This window comes from Dermacentor albipictus, chromosome 1, assembly GCF_038994185.2.
Source record: "Dermacentor albipictus isolate Rhodes 1998 colony chromosome 1, USDA_Dalb.pri_finalv2, whole genome shotgun sequence".
NCBI classification, from domain to species: domain Eukaryota; kingdom Metazoa; phylum Arthropoda; class Arachnida; order Ixodida; family Ixodidae; genus Dermacentor; species Dermacentor albipictus.
The window spans coordinates 403,573,129-403,596,751 of NC_091821.1; the positions used below are offsets into that span (position 1 = coordinate 403,573,129).

Here is a 23,623-nt window from a genome sequence, read left to right on the forward strand (position 1 = left end):
ATGACATTTGTTCGCTGACAGCTGTCCGCGAACAAATGAACTGTCCGGTTGGTTCTAGGTTAAAAGAGGGAAAAAAATCCTTGAGCTGAAAAGATTGCCACAAAAGTAACTTTTTTCCCTTCATGTCGTATGTGTATGCAACATGATTCATGATGGTTTTTAAAAAGTTGCTTCCATCTTCTGTAAAGCCAACGCAACCTGAACGTGCCTGTGTCGACAAATATGGGGGGTAAGAGTTGCATTATCAAACTCCGCTGCTCTTTTAACGCACTGGATGGTCGGAAGGTGATTCCATTTCATGTGTATGGCAACAAGAGTTTCCACTTATAGTGCTGCCGGAAATTGACTCACCAGGACGCCTTGAAACGTGCGATATTTACAAACCTTGTTAAGCTCTCAGAGTCAAAGTCGTCTTTCATCTCGATTGTGCGAAGTTTTTGTCGTGTGGAACCAGACCAATATAATCTACTTGTATACTTCAAAGTACTTTAAATAACGTTTGCTGTGCTTTTTGTGTTGTTTGTTCAGTATTTCATAGGACATCTGAAAGGATCTGTCAAGAGCTGCCTATTTTCTTTATATAAAATGCTGAAAGTAATCTGTCGAAACCTACTGAATACTAATTTCTGGGGGGCTAACTGATATCCGTTTGCTGCTCCCAATAACCACGACGCACATTTAACAGTTCACTCTAGCTGGTGCACCCTAAGAATTGTACTAATACTACTTTTGTTTCATAATTTACAATAATGTCAATCGCTCTGTCTTGAATGGTACTGTTCGCGTGTTTGCCGAAAAAATTGTAATATATGGTGAAATAATCTGCTATCGACGGTACTTATACTTTTCGACATAACTTGAATATGGTTATTGATTGGTCTAATAGCTTGCTATAAAAAGTAAATATAAATAAACGTTATTATTATTCTAACCACTATTATAATAAATAAATACACCACTATTATTCTTCCTACTTATTATTTTGGCAGCAGTGCTTTAGAAGCTATGCGCTGACGCAAGTGAGTCTACCTTGCGCACTTCGCCCTGAGACACCATTAATATATGCAACCGAATGCTTGGTCCATCCGTCGAATGTTTGCAGGCGCTATGACCTATACAATCACTAATTAGAAAATCTTTGATGCTAAACAAGCACAAGCTCCTGACCTGTGGGAGCCATACCCCTAAAAATATTTTTCGAGCTTCTCCAAAGTGACTCCGTACGTTTTATCTTCTGAATCAGTAATCATACCGTTCGCGTATCGTCACTGAAGGCTAATCCAGAGATGTTAGCGCTTGCATCATGGAAAATGTTCTTAGGTATGTTTAGTAATGTAACAACAATAGTTGCTTACACAACAAGTTAATTTCCGAACCCAACTTGACGCTGCGTGTCAATCAAGGCCATAAAGCCATAATTGAACCACGCACTGCTAAATCACTTTGTTACGCTTATCTTATGAGCAATGCAGGAATAGAACCCCTTCTCAGATGTCAACATCTTTGATACAACCTTTTGAGGAAGGCGCTATTTAATAACTTATATTTAGGACTACATTTGATATATATCGTGGCTATTTCCTTGCGCGTTAATATTATATTGGGTGCTTCGCAGCTACGTTTCAATTGCCTTGGGGCCTTCACACATATAGGTAAACAAAGAAATGCATCGCATGTGGCAAAAACTAAAAAAAAATTGTTTAGAGTATGTGCTATTGCTTCATAACAGTGCCCATTTATTGGATTCCGCCTGAGGTACTGATCACCCGCAATAGAAAGTATACTACAAATATTGTGCACTCTACCTTTGGAAAATTGCGAATGAACTGCTACAACACACAATTCGCTTTCAGTTCTACGTGCACATCTCGCTTTATGACTTTATGTAAGCAGTCACATTTATTATCCCGAGAAGTCAACGTATAGATGTGAAGAATTGGGCTGGGCAGTTCCAGATATAGCGCGATGCTCTAAGTGATCCGTTATAACTGTTACAAAAGCTATCTGGGAGCCATAAACTAGACAGAGTGACAAATTCAATTACGACCAAAATGCTTCTCTGAAAAAAAAATACAAAAAATACCTGGAAGAACAACTATAAAGCTTGTGTCATATTAGTTGGTTTGAACTGTAATGAAATGAAGTTGGACTAGGCTGACGCGCAGGCTATGAGGAATTTCGCATCAGAGCTTCTGAAAAAAAAAATGTTAGTCATACTATATACTTTCCCTGAAGGATTTTTCAACAGCGTAAAATATCCGGCACTAAGAATGTAGCTTAAATTACTCATCCCGCTTGCCAACTAAAAATCTGACAGCAGCATTTAAGGCCGCGTGCTCGACATATCCACGGCCACAATCTGTGCCACGATGAGAAATCATCCAATTTCTGATTACAGAAAGGCACATTGCTGTTCCTTACATAGAGGCTGTAAAGTTGTGCTGACATTTTGGCCTGCAATATATATGAAAGTGAACTTTTAATGGCAACTGATTAGTTTTCTTTTGGGTCACATTCTTCGTAATGACCATCAGGCATCTATCCTCAGTTCCACATGACGCATGATTCCACTTTACGATAAATAGAAGTAGTGAAAGTGATGACCACTTAATTTCCTTACACTTCTTATATTATGAACACATGGTTTCTTCAGTCACGTGTTAATGTTTCAAGTGCGTTTTTATTGCTTCGCAAGTAGTAAGGCGTTGACCTTTATGTTGTAATACACAAGTGAGGACCTGCTGAGAGTTCTGTAATTCTGGAACCTCCCTCCATGCTATTAGTAAATTGATGGATCAAACCAAACAAAAAATAATAAAGAAAGAAGAGCAGTAAATTTAAAAATGAGAGTGTGCAAAACAAGCGTCGAGCCTGCAAAACGGACACAGGTGATGTCTTAGACCTCTCTTGAAGCATGAAAAACATGGCGCATTTGGGTTCTAGAGATGTGCAACACTGCAAGTCAGCCAAAAAATCCTTCACACTTCAAGCATAAAGTTCGCCACAGCGTACATTGAAGCTATGAGTGACGCAAGTGTTTTTTTAATTGAAAGTATCCACATCCCTATTGTTGTTTGAGACCAAAGTTGGACCCTATACACCTCGTGCACCGACTATAGAGGCGCCACTGAAAGCCACCTAGCGGACGCTTCCAACAGTACACGCGGGAGCAGTAGCAGACGACAACCCTTTGCAGCAAGGATGGCTGAAGTTCGCGGCGGCGATTTCTCCTTTGTTCGGGTGCCAGGCTGCTGCTGCTTCTGCGGCGACAGCTGTAGGGACGATGCTGACCTCTGTGCGAGCGGGTATGAACACGATGTTACCGGTGTTTGGGACAACGTGGTCCACATACGTGCAAGGTGTGTCCCGCAGACAAACGCCATGAACCCCATTTACATGACGTGGAGCTCATGTTCACTAGCCAATAAATTTTGTTGAGTGATGCAATCACTCGATGATTTTTATTCTACTCTTGCCGCAATGCTGCTTCTGTTTCTGAATAATAAGCGCCCGTCGTTAGCGCAGACTTATATCAAACAAATCCGCACGGTGCAATCTCTGCGTATGCCGTTGTGATTTTTCTGCCGATGAATACATGTGACATCGCCGAATAAGTGCAGTCGAAGTCGCCTCAAGAAGAGTAATTGCTAGTTTATTGATGGAAACGCGTACACTAGCCAACGAAGTCACCAAACACACGGGTTAATAAAAGCGCGTGTTAGTGCTGTACCGCCGATGCAATTCTGCTGCACACGCCGATGAACTACCGTTCCCGCTGCAGTTTGTGCAATTTTAAATTCCCCAAGAGAGCTGCTTGGAAACGTACAAAGCTAAATACTGACTAACTTTTCAGTACTTTCTTATATTACTAGAGAGAGGTGCCACATGATATATTTAAAGGCAGAGCAGCGCCAGTCAAAGTAGATGAGCGCTGGCGGCAAGGCCCGGTTTAGTCGTCTGCAGCGTAAGTATAAGAAAGAATTCAGTTGAGTACAAAACTCACATGCAAGAAGGGACTACGTTCTGAAACAAACAAATCACTCGGCGTGTTAAGTTTGCTCAGGCAGCAAAGAGGTGTGATGACTTCCCAAACGGGACGCGATCTTTTCAGCGAGAAATGGAACAAAAGTACCATATGCAGCAGCTATTAGCAATTCTCGCCCTGAACTACCTATTTTCTAAACACATTTCCAAAAACGCAAACAATATCTAAGATACCCTCGGGCGAAAAGAATAAAGCTGTTAAAGAAGCAGTTCCTTGGTATCATTCCGATAAGACACAGCGGGATTTCAGCCCTTTACAAACAAGGCAGGGTGAAAACTTGGCAGCTCAAAAAAAAATCGACAAGAGTTATGCATGGAGCAACTAGCAACAGTTAAACATGTGCAAAGCCACGCACAAAATAGATGTAAAAACATGAAGTGCGCGACAGCTGGTGCGAGGATTTACCGCGTCACATGAAACCAACCATTTCAGCTCTTGCAAACTTCAGTAGCTTTAACATACAACGCAATGCGCTCGTGTAGTCATGCTGCCTAGCTAGCTCAACGCGGTAAAGAAGCGGAAAACAATATAAGCGGGAAACAGTATTCCGAACTTTAGCGAAATGCCTTTAAACCTCATGCTGCACTGCAGATGAACTTCGTTGCTCACGCGTCTAACTATGATCGAGTGGAAAAAAACACCGACGAGACAAAGGAAAGGATGAGAACAAGAAATTTCCCTTCAAAGCAACGATCCATTTTTGCTACCGTTGCTCCCACTGATGAGGCTTTGCCGGGAATGATTAGCACCGCATCACCGGCACGTTTTCACCGGTATTTGAGCCCCCCCACCCTGCAACAATTCTTCTTCGACATCCCCTGAAGCTTTGGCTACCCGACATGTGCGGATGGTGTTGCCTATCTTGCTCTGAAAACGTGAATAAGACAGAGAAGCACGATCAACGACACAACAAACTACGGCGCGTGCCAGGCTCCTCTCCCGCGTGTTCTGCGCAAGGCCGCCACCACTGGCGCGTCCGTCGGCGTGCACGGCGCGTATATGAAGGATAACGCTCCCTTTTTCGAGCCCCGCTTACCGATGTGGTTATTAGCAAAAAATTCACCAACGATTACAATACTACCTAATGGAAAATTTGAGCGCACCTCTATACGTGTTTCCATTTCGCGATATATTGGCTGGCATGGACAATCGGCTTCGTGCGCCACGATGCGAATGGATCGAAGTGTGGCGCCACTGCCTTGCTAATCTGGAGATCGCGAGAGCCTGCGCGTGGGCGACGCGTGGGCGCGATTCACAGAAGCCGCCGCCGACAAGCGTGCCATGCGATGCGCACTAGTCTGAGAGGCCATCTCGTAACCCCATTCACCGCACTACGCTTTTCTCTTCACGATTTCGCCATAGCCTCCTCCGCTTTCCGCCTCATGGTGCTGCTGCATCCTCCCCTCCACTTCCCTCTTTGCGCCTGTTCTCTCTCACTGCTTTCTTCACCCCCCCCCCCTCCCACGTGCCGCGTTTGCTCTCATCTTTCGCTGGGCTCATTCACTCACGCTGGGAACTACGACGCTCAGTGCAGGAACGGGCAACTAAGGGGTGCGCTCTAAAAGCGTACGGCAACGGCTGGTCTTGTGTTTTTACTCCGTTCACAGAATGCAAAAATCATCGAGAACTATGTGAGGGCGCGACTCGACCAGCCAGTTCTCCAGCAAACAACGTGAGCCTATTTATTGCAAAATCTATGAAAAGATAATATGCAGATAACACGCACTTTGGAATCGATATAAGCGAAGCTATCTGTGCTGTTTGTATTCATTGATGGTATTTGGCAGTGATGTTGACGGCATACGACAGTCGTGATGTGATGTTAAATGTTACCCTGCCAGCACCACTTCGGTTTGTCCATGTAGTACACAGCACACAGAGAGACCCATGTCATTCATTCACTAATTCCTTCACTAAAGAGAGTCCAAATGAGCTAACGGAGGCAAGCGCTCCAGCTGCTGCAATGCTTTTGCGGCGGGCGACGCCTAATGACGGCATCCAGATGGCATCGTTGCATCCCTCAGGGGGCTTCAAAGGGCATTTTGGCATCCCCCAGGGCGTTTCAAATGACATTGTAGCCCCGCTTCACCAAAATGTCGTTGACGTCACCTATCTCGTCTCCGAGTTCTATCTACGTCCACTCTGGACATGAACGATAGTCGGAAGGTAGGTGCTGCAGTGTCTGCAATGCTTTTGATGGGGGTCACAGATAACTACTTCTGTCAAAAGGCTGATGGGGTGATACCCAGGCAGCTCCACAGAGAATTCCACACATGCCACGCGATAAAAAGGTCCATGGGAGTTTCTCGCGTCGAATTTGCGCGTTTCCGTGCTCCTGCCATGTATACCTGTACATGCGTACACGCTCTGAACCCGCCCTCCCCCGCCCCCCTACACACACACACATGACGCGGCGTGCAAGGAAACAGCAGCAGCTGTAGCAACGCAAAAGTTGAAGGAATCGGCAAAGAAAGCTGCGGTTCAAAAGCTCCGTGACAATCGTGCTAACGCCATACTACTTATTTCTAAAATTTTCGGCTAGCATGCAGTGAGACAAGTTGCAGGAATACGCATGCCGAGTGCATTTATTCAACGCTAAGAGCAGTCTTTTCTCTCATAGAGAATAACTGAACGATTATTTCCAACATTGCCTTTCTGTACGTCTGATGCATTTAGCAACACTTGACGTCATCTCAAGCAGCAATTAATTCATTCTGGTGATGCTCTCCTTCGCTGCAAAAAGTAGTAATCACCAGGATAAAGCATAACCATACAGGCAACTTTTTAGAACGAAAGTGCGAACCACCGCTCCGTGTACTGGGATCACCAAATTTCACGGCATAGCAAAAAAAAAAAAGAAAAGATTATCTTGGTGCGGGTCGGGTCAACGGCAGGTAACAAAATCGGTAATTGATCCACTTGCTTACAAAATGTGGTAATTCAAATTAGTGCATGCCGTGGTAAGTGTATCTAGGTTTCTCAGCAATGTCGGCAAAGCGCTTTTCGGGCCGACTAACGAAACCGTGATAAAGAGCGTGATAACAATACATTGTTATATTCTGGCGTAAGCCTACATTGGGAACCTAGATACGCATAGGACGAGCAGAGCGCTCGTCGTTATTGCGCACCTATTCAGAGCCGATATAGCTAAGTAAGTCGCAGAAGTAAAACTCCACGTGTGCAGCTTGCATCGCCTTGTTGTCCTAGGCGCCTCCTATTTATGTTCTCGCTTCAATTGGTCATAATTTTTTTTTCCGAGAAAGATTTCATTGCGCGGAAGATGAACACAGATAATTGAGAATTTAGTGATGACACGCAGGGACGCTCTTTGGTTATAATTCTACAAGACCAGCCCTTTGACGGTTCACAATAAAACGAACACCCGGACTGCGATTTTTAAATCGAGAGCGTTGAGGGCCCCATGTGGTAGAAAACGCAGTGTTGGCACCAACGTCTGCGGCAGGGAAAATAATTCCAAACCACTCATCTACAACCACGCAGGCCCTCCGCGTGGCGCAAGGAAATTACTAAACTAATTAAATTTCTCAAAGCAAAATGCGTCAGAAAATTCGTAAATAGTGAGGTACACACAACCTACGGACATGATAGCGTCGGATTCTAATTCAACTATACAAGAAACGATAGTTCTGTTAGTTCTGTTAAGCGGAAACTCAAACACAAGCACCTTTTCCAGCTACCGTTGGAGGTCTGTCTTGATAGAAGCGGCGAGGCCCGTTTGGTTTCGGTTTCAGTTTATTCTTCATTCAGCAAATTGCCACACCATCAATTCCTGGCAACGCAATAAAAAAAAAGAACCAGGAAGTTCGCCTTCGGGCACAGCGTTCGCTGCCAGCGTTTCCCGGTAACCATTACGGTTAAAGAAGCTGCAACTGACCTGATGGGAAGCATGATAAGCAGTCACGGATCTTTGAACGCAGTCGCGTTCCCCTCCTAACAGCGAAGCTTAATCGCCCTCCCAGTTTCCCCCCCTCATTATTCCTGCGCTTTCTCTGCCCGAGTCTTCGTAAATTTAAATTACGCTACATCAGTCGGTCTGCTTTATGGAAATTGGCACCCTTTCGTGTCGGCGGATAAATACACGGGATCTCCGGAACACACAGGCCAGTGAGAAACAGCAGACTTAATTAAAAAAGCTCATGAGAAGAATAGGCCATGGCACCATGTAAGTGCTACGGTGACTGTTCCTGGGTGGTATATGCATTAGAAGAGAGCTTTCGGAATTCATTCGCCATGGTAACTGGGTTCCACCTAACCGCAGTGCTTAGAACAGGTGCTTCGTCGTAAACAGGGAGACAAACGCACGCACCAATATGTTTTTGTATGCGTAACTGCATTGAACTGACATGCCATGATAAAACAAAGAGAAATCATAGTGTGCTTGTCTTCCCTTCCTTGCACTTGCTAACCCTTCATAGCTCTTTCAGCACATCTTGCAAGTACGTTTTGCCATGTGAAGGGCAAAACAGTGTTTTTTTCATGTTAGCTACCCCGCGTCCCCTTCATTTAGGTATCTGTCTTTCATTAACGCTCACAGTATGTCTGACAACTATACGGGAAGGAAGGCGCACTGAATTAAGTGGGTGGCTATACTAACGATTGCTTATTTACTCAAGAATTAGAATTGTTAGAAAACATTGCGAAATGGTGCTACATGATTGTTATCTCAACCTTAGAAAATCTTAGGTGCTCTGTCGTCCTGAAGAAATCCATACAGGTTACAAGCATTCTAAACTATTTGAGATCGTTGACCCTTTATTCGAGGTAAAGTATTATATCCAAAGCGATCAAATACGTTTCGTGTCATATCAAATCGCGGGGTCACCGATCTCATTGCCCGGGGTGTCAGCAGTAGTGGCGAACCCCCTGTCATCTAAATCATTCCATACGATGAATACGGCATTCACATTTCGTGAGTTGTGTTTGGCGCTTAGCAAATTAAGGAGACGCTGTGGCGTGAGTCCCAATTTGATAAGCAATAAATGAAGGCAAGCCTGCCTGCCGTGCGAATGAAGACGAGCCCTTCTGGACATATTTAATCGCTTCTGGAGCACAGCAGAGATCACAGAAGCGTGGAAGACAGCATGGGTGCTGCCAGTGCTCAAGTCCGGAGAGGATGCTGCGAACCTTGCCTCACATCGGCCAGTATCGCTAACATCAGGTGTATCAAAGTTCATATAAAGACTAATATATACTATGTTAACTTGGTATCATGAGCAAGGAAGTGGGCTTCGATCGTGTATGACCGGATGTCGTCCATGGTCGAGTTCCCAAAGCCGTGTCTTGGACTTAGTAAACCACATCGGGTACCGTCGCGTCGACAGCCTTTTGTCGCTCGCCATATTTATGGACATTGCCAGAGCATAGGACGGTGTGTCTCATAAAGGCATCATCAACGGACTACAAGCCATGGATGTCACAGGAAATTCTCTTCAATTCCTCCACGAATTTCTTACAGATCGACGTATCCAGGTTAAGCTCGGAACTTTTTGAGCGAAAATCTACGCATTTACCTCGGCGGCCCAGAAAAAAGTGTCCTATTTCCATTGTTTTCTAACCTTGCCATGTACAGTCTTCCAGACGCACTGAATGTAGGTTGCAAGGCAGTTAAAATGCCCATCTACGCAGACGACACCTGCATTTGGATCCCAGGGTACCATCACGAACATTTGGCCCGTATAGCTCAGGGCGCAATCTCCGTCACCGAACGCCGCTTATCGACGCTTGGCCTATCTTTATTGGCAGAAAAAATGTTTTTATTCTTTTTCCGGGAGTGAGGTGAGAGTGAACCCGCCAGACACTGAATAGTAGAGGCCATCCAATTTGTTGTGCAACTAGTGTTCGCTTCGTGGCACCACCATCGACAGCAAAGTGCTATGGCGACACGCAGTTGAAAGTGTTGTGGCTGCATTGGTGCAAAGAGCGAACGCATTTCACCGCATGGCAACTGTACGTTGGGGTTACAGTTTTATGTCAATGCTTAAAGAGAATTCTGCGCTGGTAACAAGTGCAATCCCCTATCAGCTGCCACTGATTTCAGCATCACTGAGTCACTTCGAGCGCTTCGAGGCAGTACACAGAAAGTGACTTCTCTTAGCGATGGTAGTTCCTCCGGCGGCTTTAGACAAGAAGATTTTTTTTTTATTGATATGATATAAGGAGATGTTGGCGCACAATTTAAGGCGCCGGCTACTCCTCATCTCTTGAGTGGTTCCGTCACACATCGTACAAGGTTCAAGGTTACATATCAAATAGTCTTTCCACACAAGCACCATGACTTTTCACGCAGCGTTTCCACAGGAACACTATGACGTAAGGAACACATGGTACATACAAAATACAATGTATATGTCTCCACACTTTTGTAGATGAAAGTCGCAAAAGTAAAAAAGATATTTCCGCCTAATAACACATTGTCTAGTCAGCGGGTGGTACATACATCATGTAAATGCATTATCTCATACAGTCACAACAGAGCAGTCAACATAACATAATTCACAAACAGATGGATATACACAGTGACAATGAAATGAAGAGAACAATGAAAGCGCTAATAACTTCCAGCAATGCCGCTGTCTTCAAGAAAACTCTTTAGTGCTTTTAAAGCACTCTTCTGCAAGGCCGTTGTTGGCCAAGGGCCCAAAAATTTTCCTTAAACTGAAAGGTCTGCGGTCTAATTTAATTAGCGCTGATTTAAGTCGGCTTCTTGGTGTGTCGTGATGTGGGCAATCTAGAAGGAGGTGATATATATCTTCGTCTACAAATCCACAATCACATTCGGGGGTTTCCACACGGCCGATTCTGTGTAAGAAATGCTTTGTGTAGGCAGTGCCTAGCCTTAATCGATGAATAAGGGTTTCCATAGTTCTATCTAATGACAATGAAAATTTGAATTCAATAAATGGATCAATATGGTATAAGTCCGAGCTCTTAGAATTCTGGTCAAACCAAGTGTTTCTAGACATTTTGAGAGACGTTGTCCTTATAATGCAGCGCAATTCATCCTTTGATATTGGGAGCGGAGATGTATCATCTTTGAGGTGTGCTTGTCGTGCTGCTTCATCGGCTGCTGTGTTGCCAGGAATGTCACAATGCCCTGGTATCCACTGGAATGCTATTGCATGTTTCGCTTCGCTTGCCTATGTGAGGTTTTTAAGTGTTTCATATATTATACTGTCACTGAATGTTTTCCCCTTTGTGTTGCAGAGTGATGTTAGAGCAGCCTGTGAATCACTGAAAATTACCCATTTTTGCGCATCTCTTACTGACAATATAAATTTTATCGCACCTAGGATTGCGAACAGTTCAGCCGTTGTAGACGAAGTCACACGAGTTAACTTAAATGATTCTTGTTTGTTGAGGTGTGGTATAATGAATGATGAAGTTGAAGAGGTTGCTGTACTGGAGCCATCTGTATAGACGTGTGTGTATCCTGAATACCGCATATATATCTGGTACAGCGCTAGTTGTTGAGCAGCTCGAATGAACATGTCTCTTTTGCTGAATATCCCATCTACTGACAATTCGATTTTTGGAACTGTAAGACAAGAAGATTAGTAATGAAGGAGTCTCTTCCACTCCGTCTTTTGGCATATCAGGCCCTGCTGACGCAACTATTAAGGCTGGAATAGTGCCCCGCAGGCATGGCGCTTCCCCGGCGGCTAAGAGCAAAAACTTGCTCCCATTTTCACGTGGCGCTGAACGCCTTCCGATTTCGCCGTTTGACTTGCCACATGGCGACGAAAGTCTTTCAGTTGCTGAGACATAGTTACTAGCGCTAACAAGACTAACAGAAAAAAAAATGGGACAGGACAGAGCGCTAGCGCTCTGTCCTGTCCTAACTTTTCTTTCCGTTACTCTTGTAGTTAGTAACTATTTCTCAGCAAATGCATCAACACCAACTTGCCCAACTTTCTGCGTTAAGTCTTTCAAGTTTCATTAACAACTTTATTGATGCCCATCCATCCCTTACCTTTTCTCCACCATTATTCTGTAAAAGCAATGAACTTCCTTCACATTACCGTCATAGCCTGGCAAGGATGGCTATCCACTGAGCTTCCCCACAAACAAACCAACAGGCACCAACCCTTTGATTTCCATAGCAGCCACGTCCAACTTTGCAAGACGAGAATACTTTATAGCCAGGTTCATCGGTATAAAATAATATACTCCAACAGCGATGAGTTCCTTTCCCACTGCTACGAACTAAAGATTCACTGATTCAATGCAAATGCCTACCAGAAATGATTCATGACGCCAATAAGTGCGCAGACCAACTAAGCCGGATCGATCTCCTTAACGCCAATCCCATGTCTCCCAATACATCCCAGGCGAATCTCGTTTTGACTTACATGGCGTCCGCACAAAAACTATCTGTTATAATTAAAGGACGCCATAACATCCTAACACGAAGTAAACGCCTAAAAAATATATTTCCAGAACTACCGAAGGTCGTCCACAGACGGTCAAGAAACCTCCGCGATATCCTTTCATCTTCAAAGCACGCGATCCGTAAACACAGCAGCTGCGCTCATTGAGGGAAATCCTGCTGCAAGGTGTGTGCACACATGCTAACGACGGAAGTCGCCACCAGCTCATCCACCGGCTTTCAGGTAAAAAAGGGGGGCAATTTAAACTGTACGTGACATTCCCAACGTAGTATACTTGCTTGAATGCGATATAGATGTAACATTCAATATATTGGCCAAGCAGAAATATCGTTTATAACGCGATTTATTAACCATAAGTCTCACGCCAAAAAACTTCAGAAATTGCCCCTATAAAAACATGTCATGATGCTTAGTCACTCCTTTGATAAAATTAAGGCAATGGTATTGGAATCCGGTTTTCGCTAGCTCCATGAGTGGGAAATTCGCGAATTTTTCATCGTGTATAAGTTGGCACTGTAAGGTCAGGCATAAGCAAACAGCAGTTTCCATAAGCGAACACTCACTAGTCTGCCCTCCAATACTTAACGCGATTTTATTGTATCTCATCGAATGCCTTTCTGATTTTTCACGCAGCTCAATATACCTATTTTTTATATATTTATGTTTTTGTATTGTCGCCCGTCCTATAGCGTGGCTCACTTGTCTGTGTCGCCATGTGCGCGTAATGGCGTTACAATGCGCAATTCGTATCGTGCCTAACTCATATCACAATTCTGCACACCAAACATTGAGGATCTTATAGTGAATTAAGGTGGACGTCGTGCGCATTGTTACCTCGTGCATGTGCCTTTTCCCGCTTTTGTGTATCTTCAATGTATAGCCGTATCAATTTACTGTGAAATAATATAGCACATCTGTAGCGAAATTTTAGAAATAGTTCAAAGGACTGCCGATGTCCTGTGAAATGTCATTGACGAAAGCTGGCCCACCAGCCGAAACGTTTGATAGTAAAAACGAACGTGTTTCTACGTTCGTCGTGTTTGTTCGTTTGTGCTACACACACACACACACACACACATATATATATATATATATATATATATATATATATATATATATATATTGAGAGAGAGAGAGAGAGAGAGAGAGAACGATGACTAACCACACGTGCCGATACACACAAAATTGATAGCATCTCCTTCGGTTGTATAAGTCGTCAAAGTTCGGATTCGCTGTTAAGACCCAATAATACTAGTAATACGTGGTAGGATGGCTGACTGGAGTAGGCTAGCGCCCCACTAGAGTCTTTGTCGGTAGTATTAGCCATATATGACATGAGTTGATGGAATTCTATCAAATTTCACATTCTTCCTCAGCCTGCTTCTTTATTTACTTTTACCCACATGCAAATATTACCTTCTGTCACTCAATCTGTTATGGAGTGCTCTGCATTGCCACTTTTCTTGTAATGATCATTCTCCTCATTATCACTATTCCTTTCCTGTTTGTTCTGATGCAGGCCTGCGTCTCTGTTTTTGGTTTAGAGTGATCCCAGCAAATACTATCTGCAGTATACACGTGTTGTCTACTTTTCGGGTATTTAAATCTAGTTAATAAGAACAATAGACAAATACCAGCCCTTCGGCTTTGCTTCGTCTGTTTATTATGTTTATACTGCTTATTTCTAAGCAATTTATTCAATTTGAAATTTCGTTTCAGTTTGCCTTCCAGGCGCCCTTCTCGAAGATCGGTTTCAGGCAATATGCGTGGTCATAGAACGGCGGCACGGCTGAAGCAAAAAGACGCCCATGCGTGTGTTTGCTCGAGTGGATTTTATTGTGCCCTCTACACGTACCCGCCCCTTCGCAGGCTTTAAAAAACTGCAAACATCAGGTTTTCATGGTCTATGGTGCCACTGGTGCTTTTGCGCGTCTCGGGCAAGTGATATAGGACCGGGCAGGGAAAGTACCTAGTTCAATATTGCCGCGGAAACTTGAGCCGTGGAGAGCAATATGGGGAGCGAAGAAGAGCTGCTCGAGCTTCGAGAGAAAAAGGACGACGCAGTGCTGTGCATTCTGTCTGCGGCCCGACGTCTTATGAGCGAAACGAAAAACTTTTTCACTAAAAGAAAAACTGAAATGGAGGGATTCTGCCCTGTTGATGTGCACCACATGAGATGTGTAAATTCTACTGAAAGATGTCATGTCTTTAGATAATGTGAGAACTTACCAATGAAACAATTTTACGGCCAAGAACGCTGATAAAAGCACGGAAAAGTTAGGTGATCGCCCAAGCGCAATACTCATATGTAGGCGGCTGATGAGAAGGCGCCACGTGTCTAAGTGGCCATATCGGAAAGGCGCCGTCAGCCACACACGTTCCAGCAGAAATTTCTTTATTGACCACAGTAAATAACGTATGCAATAAACCGTGTGCAGGCCGGTATTGTATGTCGCGGGGAAACTGTACGTCTCGTAACTAGGCGCAACTGATATTTATTAGCTTGACACGGTAGTGGCCATACCATCCATTCTTTCTCTCCACAAAACACCTACAGTGCCACACACGTATAAGCTAAGTTTTCTCTGGAATCTGAAGAGGGTGATTGGACATCATCGTTTTTGGAGATGTTTGTTATTGCTGTCGGGTATGTCACGAACCTGGAACTCTCATTTGTGAGTTGAATGCTACTGTTGGATGACAGTGCCTACATGCGCTTAGACAAAGCGCTTAACCTCCTCGTAACTGGCACGGCAAAAACTGATTATATTTGCCTTAACAGAGAGATGTAGCATCCTAATAAGGACAACATGATACCTTTCTTGTAAGCATTTGCGTAAAAGTAGTGAAGGAGGACCTCGTATACCTAATGCCCGCAGTTTAACAATAAGAATTTGGTGGTTCCTGCTGTCGAAAGACTTTGAAACGCCTGCCTCCACCCCCCCCCCTCCCACCCCTCCCTGGAATGGATCTGACAAATTTTCCATCGTCAATAGCTTCCTTTAACCGGTCGGCAAGAGATGCGAGAGCTATAGTCAGATGAATGGCCGGATCGAAATCCAAATCGGTACGACGAAATAATAAATTTATTCAGGTATTTTGTTAGCCGTGTTTTCACTAGCTTTTCTTCAATAATCTTACTGAAGAATCGGAGAACGCAGATAGGCCTATAGTTAGCTAGTAATGAACGATCACCTTTCTTAAAAACCGGAGTAATCCTACCGCCCTTAAGTTCGCGAGAAAACGAGCTTATTTTTTACACAATGTTAATATTGTCGGAACGAACGAATTACATTTGTTTTAAAATTAATTTTGCATGATGAGGAACAATATTGTGCAGTGCGACCTATCCGCCAAAATGTACAAAGCAGTGCCACGAGAAGTTGGGCACGCAAAGTTCAAGATGGAAGCTGCACTTCCAAAGAAAAGCCCTGGAGAAATATATGGTTCCCTTCGCTTCTGCGCAACGAAAGGTCGGCGATTGAGGGCGCAGTGCAGGACAGCGTGAACTAGTTGATGACTGCTGCCTCGCTTATGCAAAACGAACACCGTGGAATGTGAAATGCAGAAATATGAATTGCAAATGAAAATCTTTGTGACTTTATTGTCTCGTTTATACTATGGACTACCAATCACGAATGCGCATTCTTTTCGAATGGGAGTCGCCGATAGCCCTTTGTGAGCCGTTTGTCCGTGCCGAGATACGATAGTGCACTTTACCAATAGTCTACTTTGAGCCCCCTTTTGGAAGTTTCTTGCTGTAATGCTCAAAGCAGAACGCATGCTAGCGCACTGCACAAACTCGACAACCGTCACTTCCCTAAATACACATCCGCTACAATTGATTTCATCAAGAAATAAAAAGAAGTAACGCAGGGCTTTACGTAAGGGACGCACATTCTAGTTGTACAGGCTTCGTTCACATTAGTCATGAATTATTATTTCTTAGGTCTAATAAGCTTGTCATACTACTGTATCGATAAGGCGTTACTGCAAAAAATGTGCAGGATGTAGAAAGGTGACTGTTAACAGTATTTAGAGCAACCGGGGTCTTCGGTGGGCTCTTTCTGCGAAGAAAAGGAAAGCATACGAAATTAATAAAACAATTTACACGAAAATGATTCCACGCAGCAGAGACAGCAGGGATGTCACACTTAAATGTTGTCGTATGGTAGGCTGCGCATGACACGGACGTTCAAAGTCCAGCCATGGCGCCTGATAAGGACCACGTATGCGCACCGGAAGCTGCTGACGCGTCGGAAAAAATGCGTGGCCGCTCCTTCCCACTGCGATAAGCTAGACCCGTATATCACGAGGTCTATAGGTTTGAGAGCGCTGTAATCCATGGCGACCTAACGCACGTGGATGCGTTGTCACAAAACCCCGTGAGTAAACAAACGGTACGGATATTTCTCCTCACCTGGCTTCATTTCCTTGCCCCCTCGTTGCCTCGCTGATTACCTTCTCAGATGGCTCATTGGGATCGCGGCGAGAGCTTGTGACTACGATCAAGAACAACTGTCGTGGCACGGGTGCCAGTGAAAAAAAAAAGAAAAAGAAAGAACAGTAAATCAGAAAAGCGCGGCTGGCGCCTGCATGCAGCACGCGAGAGTTGCACTCGCGGCGTTTCCGCCGGAACAAAGGTTTGTTCCGGCGGAAACGCCGCGAGTGCAACTACGTGATACCACTCCAACAACTGGAAGGCGCACATATTCTTACCTGCACTCGCTCGGCGGTTTGGGCTGCAAGACAAACGAATGTCGCTAGCTTTAGTATTATTCATTGGGCTTAATGGTACGGGTTATCTTCTTTTGATTTCGAGCTTGCCCATTACTGTTACAGATAACATCTCGACATGCTCCACAATTTTATTCCGTTACCAATTCTGTATGGTACGCGCCGTGGTTGCTCAGTGGCTATGGTGTTAGGCTGCTGAGCACGAGGTCGCGGGATCGAATCCCGGCCACGGCGGCCGCATTTCGATGGGGGCGAAATGCGAAAACACCCGTGTACTTAGATTTAGGTGCACGTTAAAGAACCCCAGGTGGTCAAAATTTCCGGAGTCCCCCACTACGGCGTGCCTCATAATCAGAAAGTGGTTTTGGCACGTAAATCCCATGTATTATTATTATTCTATATGGACGCTCATCGCGAATTTCTGCCGTTGACGTTGCCGTTATGTTTCGTATAAAGTGCATTGGCGATCACACCGTCACCGCGCAACTTACGCTGTATGTTCTAGTCAAAGCCTGCGAGGGGAGCCAACGATCGCGGCGAAATCTCGCCCGCGAGAATAGGAAGAGAAAGGGAATAGAGCGCGCCGCCTTCCGTCGCGCGCGAGGTGTCTGACGTCGCGAGGCACTGGGGGAAGGGAAGGAGGAGGGGCGGCGTTGTACTCCGCCTGCAACTGCGTATGTGGCCACTGCGCGCGGTCCTATCTTGAGAGCAATCTCTGTTGGGGGTAACATCTAGGTGCGTCAACAGCTCGCAGTTCTGTGCGTGCTATGTGTTCTCGGCGCTTAGTAAGCGGTAAAACTATAGACAGTACGCAGGTCACTGCGCTCGCTGCTGCTGCCGTGCTTCCTAACGCCAGCGTTTTGACAAAGAGCGTCCGCGGTCGTCGAGTGTGATGTATTATCGTTCGCTGTGCGCGCTGACACCATACTTGTTAATTTACTTAGCAAGCGAATGTTTACAAGTTGATACGGCCCTTCTTACTTCGTATGACCGTCTGCTAATTTGATATCGCGATCGTTGCTTCGCCTTTCCTGCGAAACTGCGGCTGTTTTTTCAATGACACCTTATTAATTGCTTAAAGCAATGTTTGCTGTATAAATTTATATATAGAACAGTTTGTGCGAAATAAGAAAAACATTCATGGCTCGCATGAGCATTCTCCATTTACCTACAGTGATCCCCGTCCACGTAGAGCGCTACATTGTTTGTTTGTTTTTTATTGCGGTAGCATCTACATGGCCAGTACAGGCGAATTTCCGCCATTTCTATCGGCGTTGCCGTGCGGATTCGCATAAAGAGCGAGAGCGATAACATCGCGGCCGTGCGCCGTATGCTATAGGTGCGGGGGAAAGCTTGCGAGTGTGAGCCGAGAAGTGCGGCTTGATGTGGCAACACCATCTCGCCAGCACACGGGAGGAATGTAGAGAGGGTGCGTGGTCTTCTCACGCACGCAAGGCACAAGACGAAAGGGAAGCTTGGCGGACATTTTCTGTTCTACTCCGGCTATGGTGTTTGAGCCAACGGCTAAGAGCGGCTGCCAACACTTTACCTTGGAGGCAATCTGCGATGGGTTCAGCGGCAACGCAGCGCGAGATAGGTAATTGTTTCGTGTGCGGACACGCCTGAAAATCTCGCCGGCTAGAATTCGTAAATTTCAATATGGGTCGTAATTAGAAAGTTAATTAGTTAATGTTTGTAAATTATTTAGATATTTCGATATTTCGTGCAAGTTATGTCCGCCTCTGTGAACAATCAAGCTCAGTGACTAGAATCATGCTATCAGCAAGAGGCGATTTCTAAAAACTCCATAACACTTAAGTGGGACCTCCCCGTTGTTGGCGATTCCACATAGGATTTCTCTATTCTGCTGGGGGTCCTGGCCATTATTCTGTATGTTTGTGTCTTCGTCAACGTTGTTGCTCGCATCCGTATCTACAATAATGACATTTAAGCATTTCAGAGACGCAATCACAGACCTTTCGCAACACTGCTTTAATGCTGGCTGCTTGGTTTTACTTATCATTACCGAAATTATTGAAGCCTTAAACAACCTTTTAAACGTCTCCTCCCTTACTAGCAGATTTGCTGCTGTTATTTTCCTTATTTTTCTTTCCCTATTCCGTCCTCCTCGTTTTCAGAAGAGCAAACAATTATGTCCGTTGGTTTACAACGAGTAGCGCAGGGATAAAGCAAACTTATCCTAGTCAACGGCTGTTGTTAGAGAGGTCTCCTTAGTGCCCCACATCGCAAATGGACAGTGCATGCGTACGAGAAAGCTTTTCAAGGTATTTAGTACAGATTCCATCAATCACTCTGAATATCTTAGTTGCGAAGCGTAAATCAAATCAAGTGGCAGTGTTAGAGGAGGAGACGCACGCTCTAATCCTTTAGACCGGCCTTGGGGCAGCGAGGGCTTGATCACGTATCAACCCACATGGCGTGCGCGGCACGACGACGCGCATGAAGGCAACACCCTTCTCGGCTCGCCGTGCCTTGCGTGTTTGCACTCAAACCCCCAGAATATCATATGACTACCAACGTATGACACTGGCTGCTCATTCTCCTAACACACGGACTTTACACGGGACAGCGCGGTGCCACGGTGACTGCGAAAATTGGCCTTGATTGTTTGCATAATTGCTATCGCAATAAAAAAATAATAAAAAGGCTTATTGCGATATCAAATATATGGACACACAAAGTAAATGGTTGATTTCACCTTAGTCGTGACGTTCCGAGTCAGCGAGTAGAATTAAATGCCCGCGCGCCGTATGCTTTGGCTGCGAGGTTAAGCGTGGGATAATGCGGGGAAGGATGGTGGCTTAATATGCGTAGTTACGCCATCGTAATCCTGTTAACAGGTAGACAATGACTGTTTATCCATTTTCATTAAGAAGCTAACAATCCTACTCTCTCCAATACTTCCATAACCATGCCTCTTATTCTCCAATAAGGAGATCGTTCGCCAATAATGTGTTCCTCTCTGGACCTAACAATCTCAATTATTTTTTACTCGCCTTAACAGCTTAGCTGTAAGAGTGCCTACCTGCACTTGTGTGCGCCGCTGCGACTTCCGTATGTGTAGTCCTCGCTTTCTTTCTTTCCCTATCCTGTCGACTGTAGACATGTTTTTTTTTTCGGTTGATGTTACAACCTTGCATAACGTTTTCGCCAAATAAGCAATAGATTATGATGACGTTTTCAGGCAATACGTGTTTAGTTGGCCGGACACTAACAACCAGTAGCTAAAGGTTGTTGAGAATGACCTCCTTTCTTCTGTTGTAATAATCAAGCTACTGCTGCAATTGTTCCGGGGGAAGAAAATAAAGAATGCGTGTCTCCAATGCATGAGCTAAAAACTTTTATCCCTCTGAGAGGCACCGCAGTTTCTCAACGGCCTTAAGTGGGACTAAAGAGACTCAATAATCCTTGCGACAGCAAGAAGTGTACGCACGAGGATTACTAGTACCGGGTTCAACAAAAGATGCACAACTGTTGCAATTAGGGTGACGCGCTACACTAATTACTTGTACTAAACCCGCTTATCCATAATGTTGAATGGCCTAACCGTAACTTAACCCATAAACATAGCAACTATAAGGGCGTTAATCCTCTCAATGGTGAGTTCACAAAATAGATGTTACAACAACAACAAAAAAATGAAAGTATAAGCAGGCTTTGGCGTAAAACACTGCACAATTTCACTAATACTCTAGTTCGCTGTATGCCAGTTATAAGAAGGGCAAGTCGTGTTTGAGCATAAGTCGTGTCAATGTATCTTATATTTACTGCATTCTCTTATTTTGAATAAGGCCTACGTGTAGGAGAATGGGACACTTTCACTCATGCTGGTTATCTCTTACTTATCCAAACAATTCCCGCCCCTCCCCGCCCCCCCACAAAAAGAAAAGATAAGCGGCTCAAAGAAGCGTGCATATAGTAAAATAAACACTCAAATTTCGAATTAAGCTTCAAATGAAAGTTGTGTAAACGAAGTAATAAAATTCTACGTAACATTTTTCTTAAAGCAAGAAGGCGGGGCTTTGTTTTTGTGAACAGATGCCAAAAATAAACACCTTACAATGTTTGTTTCTTTTGCAGCGTTCTCAGTCAGTGTTGAATATTCGAATTTGAGAGCAAGTCGTATTTCTTAATCACATTTCTTTCTTTCTTTCTTTCTTTCTTTCTTTCTTTCTTTCTTTCTTTCTTTCTTTCTTTCTTTCTTTCTTTCTTTCTTTCTTTCTTTCTTTCTTTCTTTCTTTCTTTCTTTCTTTCTTGAGTAACACTACTCTGTACTTGGTATACAGAAGCTGGAGTAAAATTTTCCAGTCTACAAGCATTGCATTTTAATATTGTTGGCTGCCTCAAGCTTCTTATGCGCGAAACAAGGAGAAGGTTCCTCAAGAGAACCCGCCAAAAGAGTCACACAGGAAGAGATGGTACGTGGAGATATAAACGCCATGTTCGGTTGCTGTGAGGGAGTGTGGCTGTGATCACGCTTGCAGCTGCAACGTCGCAGAGGTACAAATTAGAGGGCATCACTCCTGTGCCAGGGTTCAAGCTCTGAGCTCTGTTGCAATGCATGAAGCTAAATAAATGTGCCACGCTGCATGTCTATTCTCCTTTTAAAGAGTTAGAAAAAAAAGGCATTCTTATTGTCGCTTCGATATGTCACTCCTGATGCATGAAAACATGTCCAGTCTGCGACCTCAATGAAAATTCTTAAAATTACTTTTGCTAGGACAGTGCTCGGGGATCATTTATATATACTCATGTTGATAATGCCTCGATAGAAATTACCGTCTTCTGTCTCTGAAAAGGCATGGAAAACTATAGCGCAGTGCTACCAAAAAGAGCGAGCAATTAAACAAGGGGAATTAGACACGTACTCGGCGTTGTTACGAACTTGTACCGCTGCACCACGATTACGGCTTTGTGGTCCCGTAGCGCTCGTCACCCGTTTCGTGACGGAGCGTTGGTAGCGATGACTCCGAGCCTGGCGTCGATGAGAATAACAAAAGGGACTTTATACATTATATACAGGTTATCATACAGGACATGAACGGGTCGGCACTGGGGCCGAGTGCTCACAACAAACGCGACTGTTCTCGCACGACGACGTCCGGCGAAAACGCGTTACACATCTCACCCCAGTCGGGAGCGACCCTCTCTCCAGGTGGGGTCGGCGGATCCTGTTTTCGAGCGGCGTGTCGCTGCTTTTATAATCCCCGAGGCCCATTGTCACTCAAACGGCCCAATACAAAGTCAGCACACGACGGTCGTCCGAGGGGTCCAACCAGCGACCGCGCTGGCCACTCGGTTCAAAGTTCGCGCGCGCGGTGACCTCCAGGCAAGGGAGGTGCGGCGCCGGGCCGTCGGGCACACGCGGACACGTCAAAACACGCTGCTCCGCCGAGGCTTCTCCCGCACGAAGGCGCAGCATCTTGACTTGTGAAGGGAGAATTATGGCGCTCGCAGGATAGATTCTGCATCTTGCAGATTCGGGATCCGGGCTTGTGGTAATGGCACAACAGCATCCCCGCCCTCAGATAAGGCGCCGGGAAGACGAGCTGCCTCCACGTGGCTCGGATGCCAGGCGCGCACGTTCGTCAGGCTCGTCCAAGTTCACGTCCAGTGTCGGGACGCCAGGTAACCTCACGTGCCCAGGTCCGACTCGCCAGGACAGGAGCTCTGCTCACCACGTCGTCGCCAAGGCACCTTGACCAGCTCCGCTCGGGTCGTTCCTAAGACCTTGCTTCTCGCCACTGGTCCCGCTTGGTCGTTCTGCAGCTTGCAAAACCGACCGGCAAAAGGCAACACCCAACACGAACAAGTGCCCTCTGTCTCCCGTCAAACACCAGACAAGGCCATAATTCAAATCAACCTAACTAAATTGTTTTCCCCTTTTTTTCTCCCGCTGCAACAAGAGGCAGGTGTACGATCTAGCACACAAGGCTTAAACAATCAGTTTTCAAATCATCAACATAACAAAATAGAAACAATTAATAATCAGCAAAAATAATTACAAATAGAATGGTCCCCTTGAAATCGCTTTGGACCGAAAACATACTTCTGAGGAAGCAAATGAGGTCATTCATTTTTCCCGGCGATATTTTCGCGGAATCCGAAGCTGCTTATATTTGCGACCCTGCTTATCCGTGTAGCGGCGGTACAATAAGCCAGATTCCTTGCCAAATGAAACCCCCTTTTCTTTCACTCCCCGTTTGACGCTCTTCCTCAGATCGGCTAGTGAACAATCTTCCTGTTGTTCGCGAATCAGACTTTTTCTTTCAACTGCAGCCTGCTCCTGCCGGCTGGCGGAAACCGGAGCGAGTGTGGAGCCCGCGTCGCCTAATTGCGGCGTCGAGTCTATATCGCGGCTAGCACTGCACGCGTCACTCCCACTCACTTCCAGGACCCGCTCGTCTAGGCC

The 23,623-nt window shown here is 45.1% G+C and overlaps 1 protein-coding gene across 5 annotated transcripts in view; it reads left to right on the forward strand.

The window, feature by feature from the left end:
* LOC135903595 (uncharacterized) overlaps nt 1-23,623 on the forward strand; it is a 1,541,440-nt gene that overhangs the window by 209,205 nt on the left and 1,308,612 nt on the right. Inside the window, exon 3 of one of the 5 annotated variants that reach the window (XR_010564856.1) lies at nt 14,173-14,253. The exons of the other annotated variants lie outside the window; for them this stretch is intronic. The gene's annotated coding sequence lies outside the window, so the exon portion shown is untranslated. Of the gene's footprint in view, nt 1-14,172; nt 14,254-23,623 lie in introns of those variants that run through there. 5 annotated transcript variants of the gene reach the window in all.